The sequence below is a fragment of the Miniopterus schreibersii genome, assembly GCF_964146895.1.
Source record: "Miniopterus schreibersii genome assembly, chromosome: 8".
In the NCBI taxonomy this organism is placed as follows: Eukaryota; Metazoa; Chordata; class Mammalia; order Chiroptera; family Miniopteridae; genus Miniopterus; species Miniopterus schreibersii.
The window spans coordinates 28,227,438-28,236,794 of record NC_138109.1 but is presented as its reverse complement, the minus strand read 5'-3'; the positions used below and the strand labels follow the sequence as shown (position 1 = coordinate 28,236,794).

The 9,357-nt window shown below is 52.3% G+C and overlaps 1 pseudogene across 1 annotated transcript; it reads right to left on the bottom strand.

The window, feature by feature from the left end:
* Positions 1-7,813: 7,813 nt before the first annotated feature.
* Positions 7,814-9,237, bottom strand: LOC308560435 (UPF0711 protein C18orf21 homolog pseudogene; annotated as a pseudogene). Its single transcript has 2 exons — positions 9,228-9,237; positions 7,814-8,341 (listed from the first exon to the last, which is right to left on the bottom strand). The product of its transcript is annotated as a UPF0711 protein C18orf21 homolog pseudogene (transcript).
* Between the last annotated feature and the right edge of the window lie 120 nt (positions 9,238-9,357).

Here is a 9,357-nt window from a genome sequence, read left to right as displayed (position 1 = left end):
CCCTAGTGGCAGCGACTTTTGTATGTGGAGGAAGCAGGAAGAGAGGGCTGAGGGCTATCTGGGCTGCTTCTCTCCTGCTTTCTGCTTCAGTCTCTTGTCTTCTGCTCGCTGGCTTTTTCTCTCAATCTCTCTCAATCTCTCCCCGTCTCTTTCTGCTCCTTTCTCTCCCTCCTTCCCTGCCTCTCTCTCCCTGAGTCATTTGCAAAGCGGAGATGGCCTAGCCCATCTGGGAGCGAGAGCAGGGCTGGTGACGGAGGCGCAGGTAATAGCCGAGTAGAGGAGAGAGACGTGGAAATTTATGACATTGAAAATGACTAAGAGAGAGAGTGTGTGTGTGAGTGTGGGAGGAGAGAGCAGGAGGGGGCAGAAAGGGAGAGGGAGGGAGCTCTTGCGCACTCTCTTATACACACACTCCCTGCTCTACCCCTCCCTCCAACCTTGCAAAGAGGAGAGGGCATGGGGGAGGGGCTGCCGGCACAGAGAGGGAAAGACAGACAGACAGTTGGTAGGACAGAGAGAGCAAAATGAAGGAGAAGAGCAGGTGAGACCAGGAGAGGGAACAAGCTGTGAACCACTGTGGGAGAGATGAGCAGTGTCTGGCTGTGATGCCTGCTTGTCTCTGCCTTCGTGGCCACTTCAGGAGCTCTCTCTGAGGGGAGGGGTGTCCCTGTGGCATATGGCAGCATGGAGTCTGGTGTCTAAGCTGGAGATTTTCTAAGGGATGAGGCTCAGAAAGGGCCAGAACATGCTCCAGGCTGCACAGCAGGTCTCCTTCCTCCCAGCGTGGCTGTTTCCCCACAGGTGCTGTGGTATGGAGAGCCAGGAAGTATCTTATAACCAACAGCAACTCCCTCTGAACCATGGGAGGCAGGGGAATGGCCAGAATGACCTGCCAGATCTTCTTGAAGTCAGAGGAGAATCTGTTTCCTTGACATGTTAGCCCATAATCCCCCCTGCCCTAGCCTCCCCTAGAGACCACCCAGGATGGCATGGCATTGTTGGAAACAGGAGAAATTAAACATCCTTCAGAGAGCCGAGCACGCCACCCCTGACCTAGGGCCAACCCAGACCCAGCTGACTACACTCCACCCCTTCTTCAGCCCCACTCTGCTACCTCTTGGCTCAAACACATCTGAGTCCCCTCCCAGTCACTGTATCTCAACCCAGGGTTCAGTTCTTCGCTGAGATTCCTTCCTTCTCTGGGCCTAAGTTTCCTCCTCCTTGAAATGAGGTGAGTAACATTCACCTGTGTGCATCCTCCTTGGGCCAGAGAAGCAATGCCAGGGCCCAGGGGAACTTCAGTCTGCCTAAGTCTGGAAATTGCTCTCCATGAGAGAGTGTGAGTCACCTCTACTCCAGAGGAGCTCTCACCATTCTGGCTGATGTTGTGGGTGAAGGGAGAGAAAATAAGGCTCCCAGGCATCCCACATACACACAGCCATCTCTCAAGGAAGCCGATATGTCAGGTACTCAAAGGGCAGAACACTCCAGGCCCAAGTGCAGGCAGAGGCTGAGGCCTAGAGAAAGGCGGGGCCTCCCCAGTCACACAACTGGCAAGATCTGAGTAAGGCCTTGATCCGAGAGCCCCTTAGCCCGCCAGATGTGGGCAGAACAGGTGCTTTGGGGCTCTTAGAGACTTTGTCCCCCACCCCCAGCAGCTTTGGGCCTGACTCTGAGCAGGTATCCAAGTTTCCCCAACTGTGGAAGTCATTCCCCACTCCACAGCCCTGCCCCCTTTTCCCTGCCAGCCTTCCACTGAGGCCCCATCCCCTCCCTGCTCTTCTCCCTCTTCCCCTGCTCTGTAGCCCTCTCCACAGGTAGGCTTTCCTGGATTAACCCCTTCTAGCCCAGGGCATCTGAAGAGGTGGTAGAGTACAGTGGTTGAAAGTATAAGCTTTAGGGCCAGAAAAACTCCAAATCACAGCTCTGCCCCTTGGCTGAGTGATGGGCTGTTCATTTAATGTCTCTGAGCCTTATCTCCTCATCTGGTCAATGGAACTATAAATGTCTGGCTCCAAGATTTGGGGAGGATCACATGAAATCATAGATGTAAAGTGACTGACACAGAGGAGGTGCCTCGCAAATGCCAACTGACATCTGGGCCCCTGTTACCACATCTCACTGTGTCTTAGCTTTCTGCGGCACTTAGGGGGGCGAGGGTGAGAGCTGAGGGTGGGCAGAGGGAGAAGAGCAGTGGCAGCAGCTACAGGAGACACCTGCTCACTTAGAAGAGCTAAAGCCAGAGCTACAGTGGGAGAGACTCAGGTTAGCTCTAAGAGGGACTTGCTCATTGTGAGACCCAGAAGGAAAGGCCCGCCAGGTCCAGTCTGTTCCGAGGCCTCATTCTAGAGGCAGCTCCAAGGCAGCAGAGGCTGCTCTGTCTGGGGAGCAGTGGGGGAGGTGAAGAGTTCACTGGGCCCAGGGCTTCGGGCAGTGGGCCTCCCACCCAGCCCCACTGCCCTGGCTCAGCCCATCGTGGCTGCATAAAAGGTGACGGATGGTTAATGGGGGAGATAACAGGATTCATAAGGGAAATTTATCGGTCACTCTGGTGGTATAAATATGTTTATAGAGGACCAAGGGGAAATGAAGAAGTCCCAATAAATCACTATGAAGCCACCAGCCACTAATAGGCAAGCGGCCTCGGGAACCCCAGCATTGGTGCTTGCAGACACCCCCTCTGGCTGCCCACTAATGGCAGGGCAGGGCTGCAGACTTGTCAGGCAGGCGGCCCAGACCACGCCATGGCGGGAACAAGGCCCCAGGGGCCACCTCCACTGGATCTGAGCTGTCCTGCCCTGTTCAGCTACCCCTCCAGTAGATCTGGGCTCAGTCAGACTGGAAGGGCTGAGGGAACAGAGCAGGGGGGTCCGGGGCCAGGTCTGGGGGAGGCTCCATGGTGTAGGGCTCTGGAGTCAGACATGGCTTCAAAACTTGAAGCTGTCACTTCCCAATCCCTGACCCTCTTTGGGCTTCCTTGTCCCCAAAGTGACTTCACAACCTCAGAAAGCTGTTAGGAGGAAGAGGGTGATAATCCACTAATCACAGTGCTTAGCACCTTGTAAGCCTCAACAAATAGTAGCTACTCTTCTTACTTTAGGCATGGTCTTTCCCTCTTGAGGAAAGTGCCATGCAGATGTGAGAGCATCCATCTAAAAGTGGATAGCATTGTCCTCATTTTATAGATAAGTAACCTGAGGCTCGGGAATTAAGAAAGAGTCCTGCCTGAGGTCTCACAGCTAGAAGAGAAAGGCTCTATTTGATTCCCAAGCCCATATACTCTTCCATCTGCCCCAGTTTAGACCCAGTCCTTCCTCAGAGCTCCTGCAGTTCCCTGTCCCCAACCTCTCCAGAAGAGGCCTAGGATTCCAGGGGCCCTGAAGTACTAAGGTCAAAGCCCTGGGGGCTCTGGCAGCAATTTGCTGGTGCTAGTGAGCTAGGCCTCAGCTCTCCACTGGCTCCCACCTTCCCTGCCCCTGCTCTTCCACTCATCTCCCCCAACCCCTGCACAGCCAGAGCCTGACTCAGTTACCGACCTCACCCCAGCACTGAGGTTGCTTGAAGCCTTCCACACGATCTGCACAGAGTGCTTTACCCTCTGCCTTTCCCTCCAGACTCTGGACCTTGGTCATGGCCTCAGTCCAGGCAAAGGTCCCCTCTAGCCCAGCTCATTCCTTCATTCATACATTCAGCAAATGCTTATGCGCTGCCTCCGGATACTAATGTGGGTGGGCCAGGGCCTGCAGGTGTGATACTCTGTCTGGTGAAGTCAGGCCTGGATCATGGAATAGAAGGGGGGAGGGGGGTGCTGAGGCTAAGGCAGGTGCAGGAGCTGGGGAGGCCCACAAAGAGTGAGCAGCAGTGGGCAGGACAAGCATTTCCAGAGAAGGAAACAGCTTGGGTGAGAGCCTAGGGCCAGACAGGACTTCCTGAGCCCACTGGGGTTGGTTTCACCACTTCCCTCTCAATGCTGAGGAGCCACACAGACACCCCCACAGCAGGCCCCATCCTTGCCGCCCTTGTTCCTAACGCCCCCTCCCTCTTCCCACGGTGGCGCCGTTCAGCTCACCTCACACTGGACGACGCCGCAGCCCGCTCCCCCGCGCCCTGCTAGGACAGGCCTCTGCAAACCGCGCTCCCCACGTTATCACTTCCTGAGCCCCACCCAGGTCTGTCCCCCAACTCGGGTGCCCCAGACGGCGGAGCAACCTCCCTCAGCCCGGAGGGTCAGGGTCCCCGCACCAACACGGGGGAGGGGAACGCGGCCTTGGAAGGCCGGGAGGCTCACCTCCCCCAGCGGCCCCGAGAAGAGGCACCCAAGCTGCCGTGGCCTCGCCTGAGTCTCGGCGCGTGGCTCTGATCTCCGCCTGGTTCCCGTTCCCGTTCCTCTCCCCCCGTCTCCGCGGGCCCCTGGCTCTGTCTCCCCCAGTTTCTCTCTCTCCCGCGCTCTCCCTCCCGGTCTCGGGCTCCTCTCTCCCCGTCCTCTCCCTCCCGAGGCCGGGCGGGGGAATCGCTCCGTAAATAGGCGGATGGCCTGGGGCGCTCCCGGCGCAGACACTCGTTTTTAGAGCCGGTAATTGACTCCTTTCAGTTGATAATTCATGGCTTGCATATGCGCTTTAATGCGGGCGCCCGGGGAGGCGCGGCGGGCGGGGCGGCCCTCGCGCGGAGCCGGAGGCCGGGCGGCCCGGAGCGAGCCCGACTCGGGGCGGGTTCCGGCCGGGCCGTCTGTCCGTCTGTGCACGGGAGAGGAGGGGGCGCCACCGCGAGGGTCGGTCTGTCCCGCTCTCGGTGACCCGGCTCGGAGATGAAATGGGAGCGCGGTGGGTGGGGTGGAGAAGCCGGTAAGTCACCCCGGCCAGTCTCTAAGAGTGTGGGGGGCTAGGGGCGAGTTGAAGCGGACTGGTGGGCCCTCCGAAATGAAGGGGGGGGCAAGATACGCTGACACCCCTTCCCCCTGTAGTCAAAGGGGAAACCGAGGCCCAAAAAGGGGCTAGGTCTTACCCATATCCCCCAGAGCAGAAACAAGACCAGAATTCAGTGCCCCCTTCCCAAGGGTCCTAGTCTGGGGCCTCAGCTCCAGCCTTGGTAGAACTACCTGGCCCTGGAAATTTTCTTGTTTCAGAACTAAATTCCTACTCCATTGCTCTTAAACAGACTTTCCCAGGAGGAGCTGGCTCTTCCGAGTGAATGCTGGACACAGACACCCAGACCTGTGCCTGCCTCTCACCCCACAGCAACTCCCAGGCTGGGGAGGGGGGCCCAGTCCTTTCCCACTTGACCTTCACCTTCTGTGGATCTGTCTCATCCTAAGGTTGTGGTAGATGTCATTATTATTTCCATTTTACAGAAGAAACTGAGGTTTAGAGAAGCTGGGAGACTTGCCACTGCTGCAGAGAAGGCAGAGTCTGAATGTATGCTCACCCAGATCAAGCCCTCCACAGTGGGAATACTGGGAGTGAGACCGAGAGAAGCAGGAGATATGTCCCCAGAGGTCACATGTGCACCCACACATGGGCCTCATAGAGGCCCCTACAGCAAGGGACTTTGAGGAAGCCAATGACCTACCTACAGTCACAGACTAGGCTAATTTCAGCCAAAAATAGAATTCTGCCTCCAGCTCCTAACTAAAATATGCAAATGTTTTACCCAAAGTCAAAGCACCGGGCTTATTCCTGTGTTCCCCTATGTTTATTTCTTCAGCCTCTAGTGTTCCCATCTTCGCAATGGAGTTTGGACAAGAATCTGACTGAGAAAGTCCTGGTAACAGTGGATGTGATTAAAGCCGAGAGTGCGTAATGTCTGGGCTGTATGAAGCTCAATGCTGCCCCCTGGTGTCCAGACTGTTACAGCCAGTAAGCCTCAGGGAGAGGAGGCAGGAGTCACTTCAGGTAAAAAAACCACCACCGCCTCTCTGCCCCGCCCTCCCCCTACCCACCCACCTTCTCTGAAGGTTTTAGACCTCCCTCTAAAGGGGGAGGAAGAACACAGCAGGAGCCTACTGAGCGTGGGTCAACCGTGAGGCTCCTCCAGCAGAAGTCTCAGACTCTGGTAGGGCCTGGAGAGGGGTGGAGGTCATAGTGACATCAGCAATAGCCCTGTCTAGCCTGCACCTGGACACCCCAAATGGTTTCTTATATTTTAGGTGGAGTCAGGGCTGCCCTTCTGGTGTGACTCCTGGGATCTTCACCTTAGTTAAACTCAGGCCTTTTTCTGTATGAAATTCCATCATTTGTGTTCAGAGGAGGTACTTAAATGTAGGATGGATGGATGGATGGATGGGTGGGTGAATTCCATCCCTTTGTCCTGGGATATTATCTCCAGAAGGTTTTTGCTATTAAGTGCAGGAAGGGATGAGTTCATTGGTTTTCCTAGTTGACTGGAAGTAGGGCTACTCAGAGGAATGGGATAGGGGAAGTTGTGTGTGTTTGTTTGGGTTTTAGTTTTTGTTTTACCCATATATATCTTTACTACTTACAAGGACCTTTCATATATTTTTTAATTGAATTTATTGGGGTGATACAGTTCACAAAGTTTTGTAGGTTTCAGGTGTACAGTTCTATAGTACATCATCTGTACTTACATATATTTTTGATTCTCAGAACCACCCTGTGAGTTAGGCAGGTTTCAGTTGTTCATTCTAATGAGATATTTTCTCCATAAATACTGAAGAATGCCAAGAAACGTTTGCCTTTGGATGCTAGTTTTCATGTATTTAGAAAATAAAAGGTTTCTAAAAGCTGTATCTCTGACTAACTTTAGTTTCAGAAATTGCATTAAACACTTCTTATTTTCATAGTCCATCCTTTACAAAGAATATAAGAAACTTCTTGCCTGGCCGGGCGTGGCTCAGGGGTTGAGCATCCACCTAGGATCCAGGTGATGGGGGGAGGGAGGGTTCGATTTCCAGTCAGGGCACATGCCTGGGTTGCGGGCTCCATCCCCAGTTGGGGGCTTGCAGGAGGCAGCCAATCAGCGACTCTCTCACCATTGATGTTTTTTTGTTTGTTTGTTGTTGGTTTTTAAAACATATCTTTATTGATTTCAGAGAGAGGAAAGGAGGGGGAGAGGGAGAGATAGAAACATCAATGATGAGAGAGTCATTGATCGGCTGCAGGCTGCAACCCGGGCATGTGCCCTGACTGGGAATCGAACCCCAATCGCCTGGATCCTAAGTCAATGCTCAACCGCTGAGCCACGCCCGGCCGGGCTCACCATTGATGTTTCTATCTCTCTCTCTGCCTCTCCTTTCCTCTCTCTGGAATCAATAAAGATTTAAAAATTAAAAAAAAAAACTTCTTGAAAGAATTTATATGCATATATGCGCAACCCAAGGACAAGGACAATGGTGGGGAGAGGGACTGGGGAGGGGGATGGGACTGGGTGGAATGGGTCATTGGGGAGAAAAAGGGACATCTGTAATATTTTAAACAAAAATAAAATTTAAAAATTAAATATAAAAAAAAGGAACTTTTTTTTTAAATCTTCACTTGAGGATATGTTTTTATTGATTTTAGAGAGAGAGGAGGAAAGAGAGAAGCATTGATGTGAGAGATAAACATCAATCTGTTGTCTCCCATACATGCCCCAACCATGGATTGAACCTTCAACCTAGTATGTGCCCTGACCAGGAATCAAACCTGCTCAGTGGGTTGGTTGGATGATGCTCCAACCCACTGCACTACGCTGGACAGGGCAAGAAATATCTTAAGTCCACCTTTGAAGCCTTTTGGGGTTCACTCTAAGCAACATTTTTAATTGAGAGGAGTGTTCATTTTTTTCACATTTTTTTTGAGAAGCAAGTGGGTGTTGACTATCCAGATGTAGGTGTTATGAAAATCGATGCTCGGCTCTTGCCTTTGGAACCAGACATATCACGATTTAGGTTTGCAAAAATTTGCAAAACTTAGAGTCTTTCTCTCTGGTGTCTGCAGGCTAAGTTGACCTGTGGGAGTGGTAGGATTGCTTTTCAATGCTGATAGAAAAAAAGCTTCTGCTTTTACCATGATGTTTTGTTGCATGTTTTACAAGTAATCAACAATACACTTTTGGAGCCTGTACTTTTCCACAATTTTTGCTTTTTAAAAACTGAGTGTATAATTTCTTTCTTCTCAATTGAGAAGTTTTTGTATTTTGGGTGTCAGTTTGGGCTTGGGTTTGAGGCACACCTGAGAATTATCCAGACCCAGCAACTGGAAAAAGAATGGACATGTTCCTTCAACAGTGCTTTTTGCATTGTGTGACAAATTATAGGCCCAGAGGAGATAGCAGGCCTGGCCCAGGCAGCTATCTTGTGGTTTCCGTGTCACAGCCTCAAGGTACTTCTGCCTTATCACCACTGCTGTCCCCACACCGGTAAGACCCAGTGACAAAAGGAGCAGGAAGGATAGGTTTTGGTGTATTGGGACGACGCTCTAACCAACCAAACTACCCGGCCAGGAGAAAGGCTACGTTTTGAAGCAGGAGGGTCTCAAAGGAGTTCAGATGAAAGGAAGGTCTTGAGGGAGTTGAAGGGATCAAAGAAGGCTTCCTGGAGGAATTGGCATTTGATAAAGGGCTTGAAGGACAGAAAGGACAGTGATGATGTTCAGGTAAAAGGAATAGTATGAACAGAGGCAGAAGTACATTGTGCTGGCAAGAAGGCTCCAGTTTGAGGGAATGAGGGAAGCTGTGCTAAAGTAGAACCAAGGCAGAGGACACTGGAGGATCTCAGGAGATGCTGTGTCAGGCCAAGAAAATTAGCACTTTGTGGGCAAAGCACTAGACCATGAGCTGAAGTCTGGGTCCCAACCCAGGGTCTGCTCTGAGTAGGTTTCATTCCCTTGGTCTTACTCTCTGGAACTTTCTCTAGACAGCAGTGGGAGCTATGACAAGTTCTTGATCAGGGAAATACCTAGGAATCACAGCTCACAGAATAGTCAAGTCATCAAATCTAACTCCCTCAATTTGTAGGTGAAAAAAACAACCCAGAGAGGGCAAGTAATTTGCCCAACATTGGACAGCAAGCCAGTAGCAGAGCCAACACTTGATCCCAGGTCTCCAGCCTCTGGGTGGGGCTCGTTCCCCTCTGTTGCAACCTAGGATAGCATCTGGGGGACTGAGCTGGAGAATAGCTGGAGGCAGAAGGCCACCAGGAGGCTATGGGGCCACCTAGATCAGAAACCACAAGGCCGGCCAGTCAAAACTGTTTATTCAGCCCTTCACCCTGATCCCCATCATGAGTGGACCTGAGTCCATGGGTTAAGCACTCACAAGGACAGACTACAAGGAAAAGGAATATGGTGGGCTTCCAGGAGGAGGAGATAGAAGGTAGCTATGGCATTCATGAGAAGGCAGGGGCACTGGGAACAGACTTCG